The following is a 22,421-nucleotide window of genomic DNA, read 5'->3' as shown; positions in this document are numbered from 1 at the left end:
CTGCCTCTGCCTCATGAGTGCACCATGACACCCGGCATGGTTTTTGTTTTGTTTTGTTTTTTGTGATAGGGTTTCTCTGCGTAGCCTTGGCTGTCCTGGACTGGCTTTGCACACCAGGCTGGCCTCGAACTCACAGCGATCAGCCTGTCTCTCCCAAGTGCTGGGATTAAAGTCATGTGTCACCACCACGCAGCTAGTTTTGCTTTGTTTTAATCTATCCAAGGCAGTGTATGGATGCTACACTGATAACACAGTAATTCCTTTCCATTAACTGTTATTGCGTGCTTTGGAGTTAATAACCTGTACAGGACATGCAGACTGCTAGCCAGAGTCCTCTGTTAATAATTTTCTCTTTGCTGCTAAAAGCACATCACCAACTACACAGATGGCCTCTACAGTCTCCTGAGCTCCAACTGAAAGGCTTGTCTCACTTACTAATACACATTCCTAGTTCAAGATTTCAAAACAAATAGGAAAAATTAAGGGAAATGAAAAACAGAAAAAGACAGTGACTTTTACATGTGGCACCTACCTAAAAAGCTAAACCAGTCAAACTCCAAAGCACAGCCTAGTTCCTGCAGACACCGTACACCAGGGGCAGCAGGCAAGCAGGCAGGCCAGAGATGATGTCCGCCATGTAGACACCGTGCACCAGGGCAGCAGGCAAGCAGGCAGGCCAGAGATGATGTCCGCCATCCAAGACTGTGCTGCATCTCAGCAGTAATTCCTCACCTCAGATAGTGGCACACACTGTCATAACTGCAGCTGACGGGAGGCATGGCCATCAGTCTGACACATGGCAGTGCTCCTGAGCTAGTGATCATACGCAAGTATAGCTATTGAGAATGCAAAATTGCCTAAAGAGTGTATGCTTTACAAGGTACATGCCAAAATCACCTGAGAAGCATCTTTCGGTGGTATTCATAAATGCTCTTCTAGCACCTCACTAACCTCAGCTTCTAAACGAAACTATATCTAAATATCTCACCTTTGCCTGCAGATACGGAGAGTCCCCACCAAGGAAGTTGCTATACAAGCTCCCCCATCACTTCCCAGTAAATAAGCACATTCCATCCACCAGGTAAACATAGCTAATGCACCTGTCTGCAGCCATCCTGTCACCAGTGCAACATAGATTTCTATTTGCAACTGCTAGCTATTGTAAATTTCAGAGTCAAGTTACTGATGTCCACCCCAAGAGTTGCTAATGGTCGGCTTTAACTAAGCTGTCTGATGACGCCCACTACGGACAGGGGCCAGGGACTAGGCAATCCCTCTGGCTCTGAAGGCTCATTTACCTATGAGACTACCTTCCAACCCCAAGAAAAGCAGACACCTGATTTTGGTGAAACAGTTCCACCATTTCTAGCAAAAGCTGCAATTTTTTTTCCCTGAGAAAAGTATTGAAGAATAAGCCACAGATTGAACCAGTCAAAAGTAACATCTAGTCTTTTGCATTAATTTTCCCAAAAGAAAAGGGGTTTTATTTTAAATTACAATCAAACCAGCCAAATGATTTTAACACTGAGTTCCCATTAGATATTTCTTTGACAGATCTAAGTATAATCTCTCTGTGGAGAATAACAGTGTCTGTGTCTAAGACCAACACTTAGATATGTCAAGCAAGCAGACAACCTCCCAGGTTAAGGAAATGTGAATTCTATGTACTTTATTCTTCAGATATTTTCAATATAATTTAAATGTTCTACCACCTCCAAGAAGTTTAAATAACTACTTTTTTTTTTCTTTTAAAGACAGACATTTTAATGATTTAAATCACTGTGTCTCAGTCGTCTGCACAAGCAGGACTCTGGGCTGCACCAGCGACTGCATGCAAACACATGGACACAAAGGGGCAGGCACTCCACAGCCAGCTGATACATCAACTCATCTGCCTGTTGAGAATCACCACATGGAGCCTACTGCGTGCTTAACAGACAACCACAAGCATCCTCTAAGCTAACAAAACGGGAGCGTATTTACTCTAAATAGTTGATAAAGAGCATTCGAAATAGCTTCTCATAGACTGGAGAGTGCAGGTGGTGCTGTGCGCTCCTGGACAGTACAGTAGCTGGCAAAGAGGGAAGGAAGCCTAAGTAAAAAGCTGGGCCATAGACACCTCAACACACAGGCAGTTCTTATGTGCTGACTAACTCTGGAATGTCCTCATTGAAAACATAAAACAATTACTTCAAGCTAAAATCCTGAAGACCTAGCTAAGACTAACAGAACATCAACATGTGTCAATACTGATCATCAGAGCCATTAAAAGTGGTAACAACAAGACACATTTTAAGAAATCAAGACACGAGGTCACCTATATACAAATGTGGCACTAGACAGCAGCACGGCATTAACCAAACTGTTTGCACAGACTTGAAAAGCAAGCAAACCACTGCATTCCAGAACTCCAAATGTTGCTGGAACTTGGTATTGATGTCTTCTGAAAGGACACCCACAACTTTTGCGATTCTCTATGAGCAACGTTTTACACTCTGCATGTTAGTGACATCATCTCCTAAGAATATCGAAAAGAACAACCACACGGCACGATCCTGTCTGATCCTTGAAGTTTAAATGCCTTTTCCAAAGACAAGTTGGAAGTGGAGGTACATGAGATGCCATCAGCTACGCGTGCACACCATGGGTTTTGTATGTCTTCCTTTACTGCATTTCTCCCCACAGCGCTGAGGACTGAACCTGGGACCTTACTAGTCATACACTAACTGCACCGCTGAGCTATACATTCTTTGTTTATTATTTGAGACGGGGTCTCACTAAGTTGGCAGCCTTCTTGCCCCAGGCCCCCTCCCAAGGAGCTGGGATTATAGGCTTGTGCAGGAAGAGTGAGTGCATTGTCCAGTCTCCCCTGCCATGTCCACAGTGACTATTGCCCCCTAACCTTCCAGGCACCCCAGGCCAGGGCTCTGCCTACAGCACTTGATGCCTGGTGGCACTTAGCCCAAGGGTTCATCACAGATCACAGATCACCACATCTTTCAAGAGCCACTTGAAGAGTCCTTTTTGTTTTGTTTTGTTTTGTTTTTCGAGACAGGGTTTCTCTGTGTAGCCTTGACTATTCCTGGACTCACTTTGTAGACCAGGCTGGCCTCGAACTCAACAGCAATCCGCCTGCCTCTGCCTCCTAAGTGCTAGGATTAAAGGTGTGTGCCACCACTGCGCGGCTTGAAGAGTCCTTTTAAAGTCTATTTCTAACTGGATGGTGGTGGCACACACCTTTCATTCCAGCACTCAGGAGGCAGAGGCAGGTGGATCTCTGCAATTGAGGCTATCTTGGTCTACAGGGTGAGTTCTAGGACAGCCAAGGCTACAGAGAGAAGAAAGCCTGCCTGGAAAAGCAAAAACAAAGAGATAAAAATTCTAGATAGACCTGTATTTTTTCTAAGTCTCTACAAACAGGACCTTGGAATTTGATAGGCAAAGTGGAAAACTTAATGCACTTTAAAAGCTGCTAATTCTTGGAACTGTCACTCATGCTTGCAGCATCTCTCAATAAAAGGCAGGACCACTCTGGGCTTCCAGAGGCACCCGGTTAATTATTACTCAACACCTAAGTGGCTTGCAGGGCTGCTTACTGCTCTGGGCAGAGTTCTGGCTAGCCAGTCGATCAAGAGCACTCAGGAGGCTGAAACACGGTCATGAGTTCCAAGACAGCCTGGGTTTGCCACAAAGCAAGACCTTGTCTCAAACCAACAATGTGGGAAGAGTTATACACGATATATTCCTAAATTGGAAGGGAAAAAAAGCACATCTGTCTTGATTTTGGTTGGTTGGTTGGTTTTTGGTTTTTTGAGACAGGGTTTCTCTGTGTGGCCTTGGCTGTCCTGGATTTACTTTGTAAACCAGGCTGGCCTCGAACTCACACAAAGATCTGCCTGCCTATTCCTCCCTGAGTGCATTGTCTTGACTTTTTAAAGTTAATTTCATGGTTGGAGAGAAGGTTCAATGGTTAAGAGCACTGGGTTCAGTTCCCAGCACCCACATGACAGCTCACAACTGTCTATATAACTCCTGTTCCAGGGGATCCAACATTCTCACAGACATACATGCAGGAAAATAAATAAATCCTTAAGGTTAATTCCAGAATTTAAAAGATAAGCTAGTGCCAGATGTGGTGGTGCATGCCTTTAATCCCAGCACTTGGGAGACAGAGGCAGACAGGTCGCTGTGAGTTCAAGGTCAGCTTGGTCTACAAAGCGAGTCCAGGACAACCAAGGCTACACAGAGAGACTCTGTCTTTGGGGAGGGGGGGGCAGAAAAAGAAAACAAACAAAAACAAAAAGATAAGCTAAAAAGACAAATGTTTCAGTTATCTTTTCATGATATCGTTTCAGTTATGTTTTCTTTCCAGGAAGCTGGAACAGAAGATTCATCTTAAAGTCAGATTTCTAATTCACTAAAAATCATTAATAAAAAAAATTCTTAGCCAGGCAATGGTGGTGCACGCCTTTGATCACAGCATTCAGGAGGCAGAGACAGATGGATTGCTGTAAGTTTGAGGCCAGCCTGGTCTACAAAGAGAGTTCCCGGACAGTCAGGGCTACACAGAGAAACCCTGTCTCAAAAAGCAAAAACAAAAACATTACTAATAAAATTGGTCTTAACAACTATTATCCCTACTCAACGAGAAAAAAAAGGAAGTTGGTAGCAGGGCGGAGTTGTACATGCAAATAATCCCACAAATCAAAACACTAAGGCAGGACCATGTGCAGGAGTTGGAGGCCAGCCTGGGCTACATGGTAAGTACCAGGCTATCCAAAGCATAGTAAAACCTCATCTCAAAAGATAAAAACAATGGGACTCAGACACACTAAAACACTCTGCCCCCAAAAACAAATCAAGCCAGCAGTAGACTGTTCTTAACCACTATTAAGTGATTAGTGAGTGTAATGCAGACTTAGTCATTATTATGAATTATTTAAAATAAATTCCCTCCAGGAGAAAAAAAAAAAAAAGAAGAGTCAACAACCATTTATCAAAAGTTCTTTTAAATGTCTCATTAGAGCCCGCGGATGAGATGTGAGGGCTCTGGCTCTTGTGAGCTAAAGAATGCCTGCTTACATCTTGTCCTGAATCGCTTGAATCTCAACAACAGCAATGCTTCCATTTTCTACACTTCGTCAGCCTGTGATAAATATGGCTCCCAGAGATGGCCACAGCTTCCACAGCTTATGGGTTCATCTCGGCTCCCTCCTCTGAGCCTCTTCCCCAGGAAGCTCATGCACACGCAGAAAGTGACTCTACACAACGTGAGGCTACACAAAGTGAAAGACGCTTCCTTAAGATGTCTGGTTTTTAACTCCGGCAGCCAAGGCTGTGGGGATTCTGGCCTATAGCCCCAGATTAGATCTTGTCACAGACCTGCCTGCACCAGGCCTGCCTCTAACGCTCCAGCTGTCCTGGAACCCAGAAGCCATGTTTACCTTGCCTTTCAAATTCTTACTCCCAAGATCTGGAGCCACAGCAACTGAACACAGCCAGGCTCCAGTATGGCAACGCCTCAGATTCTCACGTTTCCATCTACATCTTACACAAATGCCACTCTCTCCATATCCCAAGGCTATCTGTGACATTTTCATGGAAGTTGGTGTCTGCAGCTCAATTCAAAACTAAGGTGTCCCTCCTGCCCCTTTTCCCCTAACAAGCTGTATGTACTTCCTTTGTTCACAAGGCCACTTAAGCCATGCTAGCCTCTGTTCTAATGCATCTGCACAGTAATTAAATATTTTCCTTTCCTAAGCTATAGAAGCTTCCATGACAGGGCCATGTCTTTCCTTCCTACTCTGTATTTCTAGGCCCAGCATATAAAGGCACTCATTACACTTTTGCTGAATAAACAACACAAACCTTGTTATCTGGCATCCAGATCCATGGCAGATAAGATGCACAAAATTAGAAAAGGATAATTGTTATCTCAAAGGCATATATACAAAATTCATTTCACAAGGGATCACACTCTGGCTGGGGGTGTCATCAGGACACTGCTTCCCTAGCTTGTCCAAGGCACCAGGTGTAATCCCTAGTATTGGGAGGGGGTATTAATATCTTAAATATATGCATATATATCACAACACAAAAAGAGAACAAAGCTGGGCGTGGTGGCGCACTCCTTTAATCCCAACACTTGGGAGGCAGAGGCAGGTGGATCACTGTGAGTTCGAGGCCAGCCTGGTCTACAAAGTGAGTCCAGGACAACCGAGGCTACACAGAGAAACCCTGTCTTGAAAACAAACAAACAAACAAAAAGAGAACAAGATTATCATGTAATAGACCAATAAGACACTCTGTAAAGTTGTACAAAATACATTTAAAAGTAAATATCTTTGTTACTTGTTGAGACTTATATTTACCTTAAAAAATATTGCCCTTTCCAGGCTTGGTGGGGCACACCTTTAATCCCAGCACTTGGGAGGCAGAGGCAGGCGGATCGCTGTGAGTTCAAGGCCAGCCTGGTCTACAATGAGTCCAGAACAGCCAAGGTTACACAGAGAAACCCTGTCTCGAAAAACCCAAAAAATAAATAAATAAAAATATATCTCCCTGATTTTTATACTGAAAAGCCTGGTCACCAGGCTTGCTTTTTTCTCTCCTTTCTTGATGTTTCTGGTCTCTTAAATGTGCTCTTTCTCAATTGAAATATTAACTATTAATATAATAAATTAATACTCCCTTCATTTTTAGGCAGCGTTTCTTGTCTGGGACAGGAGTGTCCCGAGAAAATGGTGCAGGGCAGCTGGGCACCGTGGCACACACCTTTAACCCCAGCACTCAGGGAGGCAGAGGCAGGTGGACCCCTGGGGGTTCAAGGCCAGCCTCGTCTACAAAGTAAGTCCAGGACAGCCAAGACTACACAGAAAAAAACCCCGTCTCAAAAGAAAAACAAACAAACCAACAAACAAACAAAAACCAGAAAATGATGCAGAGCTTAATTCAAAAGACAGAGTCTTGGTATTTTTATTTCTAACCTTATATTCAAACTAAGATTTACTATATGGTTCTTGATGTCTTGGGCTACCTCTCCATTTCTTGGGTGCTAGTGTCTTTCTGACTCACAATTCTTACACTGGGGTTTGTAGATTTACATTAAAAAACAGAATTACTGCTTCTTGTGTCATCAGAAATGAGAATAATCCATTACTTGCATATAAAACCAGGCAAAATTGTGTTAACAAGCAAATGTAATTTGTGGTTATTGATACATAAAATATAGTTGATTTTAAAAAGCTGTGACTTCTGTTCTATAAGCATTTATTCATATAGAGTTGTGTTGCTGCCTAAGCATTGAACACACTGCCTACAAGTAAACAATGATATCTACTAATTACTATCTCTACAGCAGATTGGCTAGGTGGGGTAAGCAGACAGGCTGGCTGTTGCAATGCATCCCTTTTGTCAAGGTGAGACTGAGCCCCCACACCCACAATGGGTTGTTAGGAAAGAGAGGGTTCCACCATCCGTTCCAGACAGTTCCAAAGTAGCAAAGAGAAAAGACATGGCTAAGGAAACACTAAAGACACTAGGAAGAATTTTGGGGTTGGAAAAGTCAGCAGAGAGAACAAATGAAGACTATAAAGAAAAACAGAAATGCTCAAAATGTTACCATTCTCCAACAAAGAGCAACAAACATGAGGAATTCAAACAAAGGCTTCCTATTTGTCCAGGTGGCTATAAAAGTAATGCCTCAGGTCTCACCTTCCTCTGGTCTGTGCCTAAAACAAAAATCTAATTCTTCCTTGATGTAAAAATATACCTCATATTCATGGATGGTAAATGCCCTCCAAGTCAGCTGTGACCTGTTTGTTTTTCCTTGTGATCTGCAGGGTTGGTGTAGGCCCAACCTAACAGACTGCAGCAAGAGTCAGCAAGTCCCAAGGAGCCACCCCATGCAGCAGTGAGGGCTCCAAGGTAGTGCTTCTCGGGCCACGATGGACCTCACTCACTCACCTAACAACTTGCCAACTCTTCTGGGGAACGCACATGCCACAGAAGACGCCCCAAAGTGGCAGGTTAAGCACAAACACTTGCAACAACTGACCTGGACTCTTAGGGACATTCAAAGGAGTGAAAGCTGGAGAAGATGCGGTGAGTGGACCTGGTTACACTCTGGACTGGATTAGCTTCTGCTTTGAAAAGCAAAGCTCAGAGAGGTGTTTGGTGACAACTCTGACAGTAAGAGATCAGGCACAAATTCTGAAGGTTTACTACAGCACCATGCGTGCTTCTGTGGTGACACAAGACTGTGTATTCAAGACAATGTTCTTTACAGATGAAGAATCCTATCTGCCATTTAATGTGGAACAATTTATCCTACACACACACACACACACACACACACACACACACACACACACCAGAGAAGAAATGTACATATGATGTATGTGTACATATTTATGTATGAAAACGCACACAGGTACTCACTGCATTACCCTTAAATCTTTCTACAAGTCTGTAAGTTTTGACAATGAAAAGACACAGGAGAGGAGATAGAGAGAGGGAAAGAGGGAGGGAAGGAGAGGGAGAAGAAGAGAGCGGCACATAGACAGAATGAGAATTTCCTTAGGACCCTCCAAACACGCCAAACTCCAAAACATGAAAGCATTACAGTAAGTTGTTCTTGAGACACTCTATGAAGCTAAGAACAAGAGTGCCACAGCCTCGTCAGAGGAGCCCTGACTGTTGGATTTAACATACACCAGTGGTTGTTGACTGAGTATTAACAGATGACAAACAGACAGCCTTCTGACTTAACTCTGAAAACAAAATGAGTCCACGGGGTGAGGAATTATGGTTAAAATGAAAGCCAGGATCCGTGGTTCATGCCTCTAATCCCAGTACTAGGGAAGCAGACACAGGAGGATTTCTGTGATTAGGAGGCCAGCCTGGACTACATAGGGAGTTCCATGCTAGCCAGGGTGACATACGACCCTGTCTCAAAACAAAAACAAACAAAACAAAAACTAAAATTAGTGGTAGGGGATGAAGAGGCGGCTCCAGGGAATAGAGCGCATACTACTTTTCCAGAGAGCCAGAGTTAGGGTCTCGGCACCCACGCCAGATGCCTCACAACCACCTTAACTCCAGCTGCAGGGAGTGGGCACACACACATAACTAAAAATATTCTTTTCTAGGTAAGATTTGGAGGATCAGAACATTTCCATGAGTGCTATCACAGTATACATTAACGTTTATAGACTCTAAAGTCTAGGCTCTCTGGAGAGTTGTAGAATTTCACTCTCTTTTCAGATATCAGCCCTTCATCAAGTGACACTTCCGTTCTCATGACTGCTTCTTCAGTGGAATTACTCCAGTGGTCAGCCTGGCCTGCCGTCTTGCCTTCTGTCTGGTTTCTTACCTTTCTAGAACCACCGAGCCCACCACGGCTTCTTCACCTTTGCTCCTCTCCACTATAAACTGAGATTATTAATCCCTGTTTTCTCTAAAGTGCCAAAACTATGCAGAGGAAAAAACAATAAATCCTGGCATTTTAAAAAAGTCTGAATTTATCAAAGTGACAAAGCAAAAATGTGTTTATTGTTTTTGAGGCGAACACACTGGATTTGTTTCTCTAGGACAATTTTACTCTATAATTGATTCATTAAACAACTTAGGAATGACTTTAGAGTGTTTTTGGACTCTTCCTTTTATTCTGGTTCATTATTTCAGTTTTCAAATTAGTAGTAAGATTCCTAAAATAATTTTTACGACAAAGACATGCTTTCTAAATTTTAAAACAACTCATCTACTTTCTCTAGGCAAACGAAGAAAGCACAAGGATGCATCACCCAAGGCTCACAGGGGACACACTCTGAGGGACACAAGTTCATGCACACAGCAGAAATAGGAAGTAAGTGTTTGGCGATACCATCCTATAATGAGGGGGAAATTACATTATTGGGAAAGGAATGCCGTGGGAAGATCAATCTATTAATGGCTTACAGCACAGAAGGGGATTTGAGTGTCAGTCGAGAAAAAAGTCTTTATACTGTTCAGCTGTTCTACACACTAGCTGGGGTAAAAAATAAACACACAAATACGCTCAGTATATATGTATAGCATATATAGATATAGTGTGTGCATATGTATATAGTGTGTATGTATATGTACAGTGTGTTTATGTGCATGTGCACACATGTATTCTGAACCAATGAGAAAACAAATATAAGTTCTTGAATCTGTTCGACAGACACACTTCAGGGATATTTACAGGACACAATAAACAAACTTATCTTACCAGATGAATCAAAGAATTTTAGTTCATGGTCTTTTAATGAATATATATTCATATGTGTCTTGATAGCCGGGCCTGGTAGCACATGTCTTTAATCCCAGCACTCAGGAGGCAGAGCCAGTGGGATCTCTGTGAGTTCGAGGCCAGCCTGGTCTACAAAGTGAGTCCAGGACAGCCAAGGCTACAGAGAGAAACTGTGACTTCCACTCACTCATGGCTTTCTCTTCTTTTTTTTCTTTGAGATAGGGTCTCTCTGTGTAGCTTTGGCTGTCCTGCACTCGCTTTGTAGACCAGGCTCGCCTCGAACTCACAGACCTCTGCCTGCCTCTGCCTCCCAAGTGCTGGGATTAAAGGCACGCACGCACCACCACCACCACCGGGCTACTCCACCTCTTTACTTTCAAAGAACGATGGCAGTGACAACAAAAACTAACACCAAGGACTTTTTCCATCACCCTTGAATGGAAAAGCCTTAAAGAATCAAGGCATTAGCACAACTTAAGACAGCAGCAAGAACATACACTGAACAAAACAAGGTTCAAAATGGAATTATAGAAAATGTATTCTTTTCCTCTGGGAAAGAAAGGGGTGGAGGAGACAGTCACATATCCCTGACTAACCTTAAACTCACTGGGGAGCTCAGGATGACCTTGAATGTCTGACCTGACTCCAGCTCCCAAGTGCTAGGATTACAGGCATGGGGCAGAGCACTTGGTTTCCTGGTTGCTGGGGGCTCAAAACAGGACCTTGTGAGTGCTAGAGGCAAGCACTGTTCCAGCCTCGCTACATCCTCAGCCCTTGCAGACAAGCATTCTTTTCGTTCCTTTGTATTCTTTTCCATTTATGTACGTATTTATTTCAGTTAGGGTCTCACTTTGCAGCCCTGGCTAGCCTGGAAGCACACCATGTATGCTGGCCTGGAACTCACAGAAATCCCGCTGGCTCTGCCTTCCAAGTGCACAGATTAAAGGTGTGCACCATCACATGTGACAAAAAAAGCAAAGAGAGAAAAAAATTAGAAGCAAGCACTCTTAAGGGTTTAAACATTTGGTTACAGTTTTGACCTATCTTAAATCATTTCAGGCCCGCACCCTGTGATCCCAGCACTCGGGAGGCAGAGGCGGGCGGATCTCTGTGAGTTCGAGGCCACTTTGGTCTACAAAGTGAATCCAGGTCAGCCACGGATACAGAGAGAAATTGCTTTAAAGCAAAAACAAACAAGCAAACAAAAAAAAAATCACTTCAATATTTTCATTATAACATGTGAACCACTTGGATCACCTGACACTGTGAAGTTTGTAGTAATATTCTTAAAGCAATGAAGTACATAATAGCATGAAATTTAACACTCCAACTAACCTGCACACTCAGTGCCCCTACTGCTGGCACAACACTGGCCAACAGCCAGCTAATTTCTAGCCAATCAATTAATAACAGTGGTGGCCAGGCTAAAGGATCTTGCCCATCGCATTCTTAACAGAGCTGGCTCTCTCACTAAGTGCTGCAAACTGTTTAGACCTACTGACCGGAAAGGACCACTCTCTACCACGGTCACCTGCCTCCTCACCTGCACTCTGCTCTCCCCTCGGCCCATCTTCCACCTCCACATCTCCAATTCTATTTGGGAGTGGAGGAAGAGATGGGAGAAAAAAGAAAGAGAGGGAAAAGATGCACAGAGCCAAGCCTGGTGGAAACAGTGAGAAGCTGGGCTGCTGTTTATGGCTCCGGCTTCGTGCTGTGCACACAGCCCCTCGAGCACAGAAGGCATAGACGGGAGAAGAGTCACCTCAGGAGCAGCCAAGTCCCCTGTGTGGAGCATACCGCTGTGCTAAGTCTACAGACATTCTTAGTGGTTTCTACACTCCTTACTTAGGAACCTAACAAATACATGTAGAAGAATTTCCTCCTCACAGCCCAACAATAACTACCCAGAAGTAACTACTGATAAATGACTGTGACAGTTGTAAATCATTCTAATTATCTATATATAATATGGGTATACTGCTTAGCACTCTGGAGGCCCTGGGCATTATGCATAGCACCACAAAAATATATGAATTAAATATAAAAATAGAGAAAGACACCATATACACATCTTAATACATTTAAAAAGCATCACTAAAAATTTGTCCCTCAGGCTTAAAAAAGGGGGGAAGGGACTCAGTGGTTAAGAGCACTGGTCGTTCTCTCAGAATTCCCTGGGTTTGGTTCCCAGCACCCACATCGCTAATAACCATCTATAGCTCCAATCCTATGGCATCCAATGCCCTCTTGTGGCTTCTGTGAACACCAGACATGCAAATGGTACGTGGACAAACATGCAGGTAAATACACATAAAATAAAAATAACTTTTAAAAAGTATTTCTCATCGCTGTGAGTTCAAGGCCAGCCTGGTCTACAAAGTGAGTCCAGGACAGCCAGAGCTGTTACACAGAGAAATCCTATCTCAAAAACAAAACAAATATTACTCACATAACTTATCTAAATTCTCCATTTGGACCAATCCTAAAGACGGCCTAGAATGACTGAAATAATAATGAAGGATGCTTAAAAATCTACAATCGCATGAGCGTGGGTGGGTGGGGATCCTGAGCTTGAATCTAGGATCTTGAGCATGTTAAGCAAGCAGTCCAGCACTAAGCAATGTCCTCATGCCACAGTTCAATGCACATACATGCATACATACACACATGGATACAGACATACAAATATACATACATACATACATACATTGTTGTTTGTTTGGTTTTTTGAGACAGGGTCTCTCTACACCGCCCTGGCTGTCCAAGAACTCACTACATGGACTGGCTGGCCTTGAAATGAGGTTTGCTTTCCTCCCTTTACATCCCTATTGCTGGGATTAAAGGCCCTGTGCCACCACACCTGGCACCATTCAATATTCTAACTTACATTTTCAAAGTAACTCAAAGTTTTTAATCTTTAAGCATACTAACAATGGAATTTAAAATTTTAAGATAGATATTAAATGTTCTTACAAAAGCAAATGTCACACCAGAAGCAGGGCACATTTCCTCATGAGGACCCATTAGCAGATTCTATAAACAAAATGGGGCTGCTGGAAGGGCCCACCCTTGGCCAGCCTAGAATGGGCAGAGGGCAGTTAGCAGCAGCAAGTTCTGGAACTCGCTCTCTATGTGAGGCCTTTGGAGACATAGGCGACCAACAGAAAATCCCGTGCACTGCATTTTCATCTCTAACAACAGACCCTGGCCCTGGCAGCTGGAACATTACAAGCAGTGCGTGCAGATCCTGGCAAAGCACAGGAGCAAGTTTCCTGAAAGCATGCCTGCTCCCTGCAAACAATTGAGCAGACAGAAGAATTCCACAAATAGCACAGCCCAAGTCAGATGACTGAATACATTATCAGCCTCCTTTTGGGTCTATGGTATCTCAGCAGAGTCATCCGTGCTACATGGAACGAACACCACTCACCAAAAGCCATCACACAATCTGTGCCCCACAGCTAAACAGGCAACAGTAAATCTATTTTGAAGAACTAAGGAACCAATTATCTAGGTCATCTCCTCGCCTTTTCCAAACCTATATCCCTCAAAGTGTTCCCTAGGTTTTCTACATATCCCCTCACAATCAAGTTTTCCACAGAGAGAGCAACAGACAACAAGAAAAAGCTTTCAGAGAGTAAATGAGTTGATGTTGTCCTAACGAAGCCCTGGGTGACAGCCTAACAGCCAATAGGAGCCCCAGCCAAGCGGGCCAGAAGCAAGAGCTGCCTGGCTTCCCAGGCACTTCAGCAGCCCAACTGTGTGACCCTGGAAGTTATCTGACAGCTGTGCGGCCACTTCCTTCCTGAGCAGCAAGAGACGCATGCTACAACTGTGAACGGCTGCTTCACATTGTCCCAGGGAGAAGAAGGCACCTGACCCGAGCAAGCATTTAGTAAGTGCCATCACTTTGCTTCATTGCTTCTCCTACTTCCTGCCATTTAAAAAAAAAAACAAGGGGAACCTTGAAAGTTCAAGAATGGTTGAGATATGGACTGCATATGGCTTATAGGAGTTAACCCCTCAGTCCAAGGCTGCCAGCATTCGCAGAACTTCAGCTGAACCGCTGAGAATCCTAAGGACATGTGCTACATACTAGACCCTTGACGGAAAGCCAGCGCCAGGCTCCCCCTCCGACTCCAACCTCCTGGAACCGGAGGATAACAACTTCTACTTAGGTGTTTGTGGCCAGAATCAAAAGGATGGTACACTCATGGAAAAGCCTAGGAGGGGGCGGCACCGCCCTGTTACACTCCATCCACAGACACTGCGGCGCTGGACAGAAATGAGCTGCATTTAAAAGACCCACAAACAGAGCAGAGCACCTTCACACATGAGGGGCACACAGCTCAAGCCAGAGAGAGAGAGGCCCAGGGGAGGGGAGGGGCACAGAGGTGGAGGAGCCACCTGCCAGCCCACCCTGTCACATCCTACCAGCTGCAGGGGACCACTCTGACCATGTGCCATACCACACGGTGCTCACAGAGGTAGCAACTTAGATTGAAACCAAGTGAAACTGAATTAGTTCATGTATCAGGATTTTATAAAAAAGAAACCTACTTAATTATTAGCTCATCTATCAAGGGAACATTCAAACAACCTGGGGGTGGTGGCTGAAAGTATGTATCGTGTGTGCACATGCACGTATGTGCATGTAAAGGCCAGCACTCCAAGTTGGGTGTCTTCCACTTTGTTCTCCATCTCACCAAACAGAAACAAAAAGCAAGGTCTCTCTCTGCACCCAAAGCCCACAGCTGAGTAGGCTTGTTGGCTAGTGAGCTCCAGGCCTCTGCTCGACAGCACTAAGATTGCAGATGAACCTTGCCAGGTTTCTACATGGGTCCTAGAAATTCAAACCCAAGTCCTTGAGCCTGCAGTGTAGACATGCTTCTGTCTGAGGCATCTCCTAAGCCCCCCAACTTTCTTTTTCTTTTTTCTTTTCTTTTCTTTTTTTTTTTTTTTTCTTTCCGAGACAGGGTTTCTCTGTGTAGCCTCGGCTGTCCTGGACTCACTTTGTAGACCAGGCTGGCACTGAACTCACAGCGATCTGCCTGCCTCTGCCTCCCAAGCGCTGAAATTAAAGGCGTGCGCCACCACCGCCCCGCCCAGCTCCCACAACTTTCTTATTCTAAAAATAACCCCATTATCAGGAAAAACATAACACAATCCCAAATCCAAGTAGAATTCTGGATGTTACATACCTGAAATTACATACACACAGATAGAAGGAAAGATCTGATTACTAAATAAAGTTGAAATTAGGGCAAATATTTCCTTCTCTACCACCATGGTGTAAGGGAAAGAAAGGGAGGAGGGAGACCATCACCCAGTCTGTGGACCCTCTTGAGTCCCTGGCTCTGTAACTCGCAGGTTTCACTACCAACTACACTGTCAAGGTCTTGGCAGTCAAGTCTCTATCAATAACGATGGAATAAGTGAATGAAATAATTGCTAAAGAAAAAAGAATGCAGAGAAAAGACCTCCAAAGTCCCAAATAAGGATTCTGCTGCACAGGGACCAGAACACTGTAGAACTGGCTGGTTTGAGGCATAAATCCCACCAGAATTAACAGCGAATTTCAATTTCCATCTATCTGTCAACTGATGAAGGCTTGTAGTACATTTAACTACTAGTGGTTAACATCTACCTATTTGCAGCCTCCTCCTGATCACCGACTGACACTGTGTCCAAATCTCCAAACCAGCTAAATGAAGTAAGTACTGCGACACTTCCAAAGCTCATTTACGTTTGCTAGAAATTTCCAACCAGGGAACCAAATGAACACTATCCTAAAATAAATCTTATCGTATTGCCATAGCCACCGAAGGCAGAAATGTTGTGAATGATCAACATTAATTGGTAAACACGGAGAAACTTTGCACTAGAAGCCAAGTTTCGTGCTCTACTTGCAGACCAGCTGACCAGTCTTACTTCATTTACCTGTAAGATGCCAACACCTCCGTTTTACTATTAGCTGGGAAAATGACATAGACTTTGTTGTTGTTGTTGTTGTTGTTTTGGTTTTTAAAGATAGGGTTTCTCAGGGCTGGAGAGATGGCTCAGAGGTTAAGAGCACTGTCTGCTCTTCCAAAGGTCCTGAGTTCAATTCCCAGCAGCCACATGGTGGCTCACAACCATCTATAATGTGATCTAATGCCTTCTTCTGGCTTTCAAACACTGTATACATAATAAATAAACCCTTTTAGGGTTTCTCTGTGTAGCCTTGGCTGTCCTAGACTCACTTTGTAGAACAGGCTGGCCTCACACTTAGGAGATCTGCCTGCCTCTGTCTCCTGAGTGCTGGGATTAAATAAAGGCACGCCTGGCTCTACATAGACTTCTAAACAGCCACAGATGTCGCATACGTGGCACTTAACCCATAAGGGCACGTATTCCTCATGCGTCTGAATTAAGGGTTTGTGACATGCACTTTACAAGTTTCCCAGAAGGCTTTTGAGAGTGGTACGATGGGGGAGGGGGGGTGCCTAACACTAAGAACCTCTTTTCCATTAGAAGAAACAGAGGTAAAAGGCGCTGTTATTGCTATGCAAATAGGTATCATTTCACTAGGCCCTGATTTGCTTAGTTCATGATCCAACATGTCAAGGCAGTAGTTTCTTACTTTCTTCTATCCTATTCACCTAAAAACCAACATAGCAGGTATGGAGAGATGGCTCAGCAGGCAAGAGCACTGGCTGCCCTTCCAGAGGTCCAGATAGCGCCCAGTACTCACATGCTCTTACCCATCTTCCTCCACTTCCAAGAGATTCAACACCCTCTTCTGGTCTGAGTAAGTACAAGGAACCCATGTGGTACACAGACACACATGTAGGCAAAACACTCAAACACAAAAAATAAAAATATTTCTTTTAAATCATCAAAGCCTATAACCATGTAACACCAAACAAAGCTAGAAACAGAAAATTGTAAATTTTTAAAAAGCTAATAATGTCTTAAACATTGGTTGTATCGTAACAACTAAACAGTTACGTTCTTAAATATAATTTCAACCCTGACACAATAATGATCAATTTCCTGTGCATATCAGGAAATTAATCTTTTATTTAAAAATACTTTAAAGCACCACTCTTCATTCATTCTTTTTCTTTCCAATAATGTAACGACTGCTTCAAAGAATAATAGCTTTTGTATCCAATATGACAAAAAACCATTTTTTTTTCCTTAGATATCCAAGGTGTCAAAGCGTGGGTCACAGAGCAGCCTGCCATGTATCTGAAACACCTAAGGCACTGAATCCTTGACTTGAATATGTAAAATAGAAACCTGATCAGAGATCCTAGATTCCAGAGACTCAAAACTTTAATAAGATACAACTATGGGGATGGGTAGCAGGACTCGGATTCATCAATTCTTTATGCAACCCCTCTGCCGTTTATATTCCCAGTAAAATGTCTCTCGCACTGAAAGTCATCTAAATCATATTTAATCAATGAAGGGTTAAAAAAATTTTTTTAATTACTAAGTACCCCAAAAGCATTAAATTTACATAGAGGATTGCTGAGCTGCATTGAAGCCTGGGCCTCGCTCGGTACCCTGACATCTAGAAGTCAAAGAAATCCTCTTTTAAGAGGGAAATTCCCAGGAGGAAGGAGGCTCGGCTCGAGCACGAGAGCACACAATGGAGTCACCGCCGACAATGCTCAGCTTTTTCTGGATGTCTCCATATGCTTCAGAGGTTCCCCTAGGCAGGCATTCGAGGGCTTGCTAACCTAAGAACATTTCCAAGGATCCTTATAGACAGCGAAGTGAAATAATAGGTTGCTTTTTAAGAATTCAGGAAAGAGAAAAGGGCCTGTATCAGAGTGGCCCTCAGTAAGCAAATTAACTAATGGTGGGAGTGTCTGGATTCTGCTGGATTCTGATCATTAATTTACAATACTCCCTACTTCTGTCAGTCGAAATAAATGCTTGTTTTATCTTCCACTTGACTCATTTATCACCAAAGTAACACTTCAAAAGCTACAGAAAAAAATGCAATTTACTTCTACATGAACGTTCAAAATTATACTGGATTGGGAACCTACACTATAAATTTAAAAGTGACATATTACAGACTACTGTTTCCTTACACTACGGCCTCTCGCAAATTCTTTCTTAATAAACCCAATAGTAATAAAACCTGGAGAACCCAGTATGGAAGCATGAGTTTCAAGCACACACAAAAAAATTTTTTTTAAGTTCCCAAATTAAATTCATGGGTGACAGATTCCGAAAATGAATGGATTCTTAGTTTGACACTATTTATTCTTTGAACTCCCAAAGATACTACAGATTCCAGTTAGGAAAAGGAATGTTGCTAACCGCACCAACAAAGAATAGGAGAGTATGCAACACACACACACACACACACACACACACACAGCACTGCAGCAGCTGCTGTCTTTTTAACAGACAGCAATTCCCGCTGAGCAACCTAGGAACCTCACAGGGAACCTGCCCGCCCCCCCCCCCCGCCCCTTTCTAAAACTCAGGAGTCCAGAAAAGTCACTTCACTGGACCTAAAGTTAAAACAATCAAAGATAGCTCTTGACCTCTTACACATCACAGAAGCCACACACTGAGCAATTCATCCGTGTTTAAGGAAACAATTTTTCTTAAAGAATCTTTTCCATAGGAGTAATCTGGAAAGCTGTACTTGCCCACCCCCACCCCCGACCTTTTTTTCCTTCGGACAAATATTTTTTGGCTAGTTTTGCGCTTTAAATATCCACGCTTACTGTCTTAGTAGTGCTTTGGTTCATAACTTCATTTTGTTTACCCAAGAGCAAGAGAATAAAATACGCACAGCATGAACCGCAACTTTGTAAAATATCACACCCAGACCAAGCACAAAAACTTTCAAGTGCGCTTTGGGAATTTGTGGTTTGATTAAACAAGGACCCAGTGAAGCCATTCCAAACAAGAATGCATTAGCACTCCTAATAATCACCTGACATAAGGCCACCCCACGCCTTCTCTCTCAGAGTGCCCTTTCAATTTCGTCGTGCCGGTGCTGGACAGAAGCCCAGTGAAACGAACGCAGACCTTCCAAGATCCCTAGCACGCACACCTGGTGCTGAGGTCCAGAACGCGATCGCTACCAACATATGCCATTTTAAAACCGGGCCTCCCAGTTACTGCCACATCCTGAAGTGGCTTTAGACTTTGTCACGTCTAAAACAACGCCTCTCGCGCAACCAGAGAAAAGCACAATCTTCGCGCACCTCTGCAGGTCTCCCCAGGTCACAGATTCTGTGAGTGACACTATTCCACAAGCCGAGGAGCGGGCGACTAAGGGACGCGCCAGAGTGGATGGCTCTCGGCGTCTCCATGACTCCCCCGCCCCGCGTGCAACTCAGCCCTTGACTGGTCGGAAGAAACCCCGCCCCCTTCCTGCCTCTGGCCCCCACCATTGGCTCACCGATACCCAGCAGGTCAGTTCCCGCCTTCCATTGGCTCACTGCCCCATCAGTCAGGCACGGCAAGATTCGGGTCGGTGGGAGGGGAAGGAATCGGAGGAGGTGGAGTGGGAGTGGGATTAGAGGACGAGGTGGTGGAGGAGGGTGCTCCGGCTCCGGCTCGGGTTTGGGAAAGTTTCCCCTGCCAGTGACAGGCCCTCTAGGCGTGAGGCCCAACGCCGCTCCCCGCGAGTAAGGGGCACGGGTCGCCGATTCCCGCCCCTCAGTCCGCAGGCCCCGGAAGCCACTTGGGGGAGGGGAAAGGGAGGGACCATGGAAGCAGGGACCGAGCCACCCCCGAGCGCGGCCGCGGCGCCTCTAGGACTCCCCCGAGGGGCGGGGTGCGGGCACTCTAGCCCGCGGCGCCGACCCTGGCCGCCTCCCCGCGGGAGCCTCCCGGGACCCGGAGAGGAGGGTCCCCGGTCCAGGGCGTGACCCGAGCGCGCCGGCCGCCGGGACCCCTCCCGCTTCCCGCGGGGGGCCCCCGAGGGCCTGTCCCTGCAGGGGCCGCAGGAGGGGGGGGGGATGGACCGAAAAGGGGGCGCTGGCGAGCCAACCCGGAACCTCCCGGCCCCGCGGCCCGCCTCCCGCCCCCGGCCGCGGCCCCAGCGCGCCTCCGGCACACATGCCCGCACCCAGAAAGTTAAGTCAGGGGCGAGCCCAGCGCGGCGCCGCCGCCACCCGACCCCGGCTCCCCGCCCCCACCGCGGCCCGGCCTGCGCGGCCCGAACGCTGCCGCCCCGAAGCCAACCAGGCCCGCGGCCCCCCAGACGCCCGAACCCCCGCCGCCGCCGCCCCTGCCGGCCGCGTCACCTTCACACACCCCCAGCACTTCCCGGGTCCGGCCTCCCCCTACCTCGGTTCCCACCCGTGCGGCAGTCGCACGCCTCCCGGGAAGAAAGCACCGGCCACGGCTGCGCCCGCCAGCCCCGGCTTCACCTCCCCCCGCCCTACACCCGCCCGGGGCTCCGCCGCGCAGCCCCGAGGGGGCCGGTTGCAGGGGCCCGCGCGGCACAGCCGCCGCTTCCCGGCCTGGTGCTCACCTCGGCCGGCGCCGCGGGCTGCAGCCTCCGCCCGCCTCGCGCTCCGGGGCTGGTCTCCGGAGCCCTCTCGCCCGGCGCCCGAGCGCCTCCTTTCTCTCCCAGGGACTCAGCGTCTTCCCGCCCTCCCCACCCCCCCAGGCGCCGAGTCCCCGGCTCGGCCGCGCCTCGAGGATGCGCGTCGCGGGCTCCGCACGCCCGGGCAGCGGTGCCCGCACACAACAACAGCCCGCCCGGCCGGCGCGCGGCTCCGCCGGGCTGCGCGCACCAAGGGCAGCGGCCCGGGTGGGGACGCGGCGCCCCCCGCCCGCCGCCCGCGGGCCCCCAGGGGAGGCGCAGTTACCGGTGGGGCCGTCACGCCGTCAGGTGCCGGCTGCCGTCGGCGCTGACCTTCGCCGCCGCCGCGGGAGCCCAGGCTGCGGCCGCCATGTTCCCGTGTTAATAACTGCTGCCTGGTTGTTTATTTCAATGGAGATCCTCCCCCAGCTCCCTCCTCCTCCTCCTTCGCCTCCTCCTCCTCCTCCTCCGCGGCTCTGCACTTGCGGAGAGAGACACAGACCGCGCGAGCTCGCGAGCAGGGGAGGGGGCTCGGGCACCGGGCTGGCCCGCCCTCCGCCTCCCGGCCGCCGCCGCCTCCGAGCGAGCGCTGTCACCGCGCAGGGGGACGAGGCGGAAACTTGCGTCCCGCGCCCCCGAGCGTGGGCCGGCGAGCACCGGGGCTACCCCAGCCGCAGGGTCCTCAGCATCTCCCAGGCTGTCGAGACTTCAGAGCCCGGAGAGTTGGACAAGATGGGTGTCTATGGTCTAGGGACCGCGACCTATGGGTGACTGGAAGTGAAGGAAGAGTCAACAGAGGACTCCATGCGAGGGCAAAGGGCAGTGCCCAAAAGAAAGCCAGCGAAGGGGACTGGCCCGAGCCAGGGAGTGGAGGCTAAGGGACCGCCGCGTCGCAGACGGTGGGGACGATGCTGCGAGAAGGTTGCGGAGAACCTAGTGCTAGGGTCGCCCCAAGAGGAGCCTCTTGCGCGCGCTCAGGCCGGGCTGGGTTGCTAGCAGCCAGCAGTCTGCACCCCTCGCGCGCACCTAAGGACAAGCTTCGTACCCAGCTGCTGTTCCGGGAGGCACCCCCTAGGCCACCAGGTCCCCTCGGTTCCTTCGTGGATACGTCTCCCAAGTTGCTGTCCCTAATGTCTCTGGAGGGGGTGGAGGGGCGTGACCAGGGAGGCGAACTTACCGGAGTGCCACCCCTCGAACGCTTGACAAAGCAAAGGCTGCACCTTGTTTAGAAAGACCGGGTGAAGCGTTCTTGGTACGCCTCGAGACAAAAAAAAAAAAAAGTTTTGTTTTCTTAATTGGGGAATTCATTATCAAACCCTCAATGGAGTATTGGGATTGAGGAGACATGGAGGAGTGTTGACAGAGAATCCTCCTTTAAATGTAGTTTGGTTTTAACTCTGGAAAAACAATCTTTTTCCATTTAGATATAATGAGTTGAAAGAAATGAGCAACATTTGTTTGCTTAACGGAAGTTATCAAAATATGACAGGAACACGTTTCCTTACTTTATCTCTTATGAAAGGTCACTTGCTATAGACAATAATAGCGTTTACTAAACAGTAAGGACTTGGCACTGCGTTAAGTGATTCACAC

At 46.7% G+C, this 22,421-nt stretch overlaps 1 protein-coding gene across 6 annotated transcripts in view; it reads right to left on the bottom strand.

Annotated features, from left to right (window-relative positions):
- Positions 1 to 22,421, bottom strand: part of NCOA2 (nuclear receptor coactivator 2) — a 237,110-nt gene extending 214,689 nt beyond the window's left edge. For 2 of the 6 annotated variants that reach the window (XM_084772541.1, XM_084772542.1), the window contains exon 1: positions 21,115 to 21,251. The gene's annotated coding sequence lies outside the window, so the exon portion shown is untranslated. Of the gene's footprint in view, positions 1 to 19,497; positions 19,611 to 20,774; positions 20,898 to 21,114; positions 21,252 to 21,873 lie in introns of those variants that run through there. The other 4 variants (XM_084772539.1, XM_084772535.1, XM_084772536.1 and 1 more) reach the window with 4 other exon arrangements.

This window comes from Acomys minous, assembly GCF_964271855.1.
Source record: "Acomys minous genome assembly, chromosome: 1".
In the NCBI taxonomy this organism is placed as follows: Eukaryota; Metazoa; Chordata; class Mammalia; order Rodentia; family Muridae; genus Acomys; species Acomys minous.
This window is presented reverse-complemented; position numbering and strand designations above follow the sequence as displayed.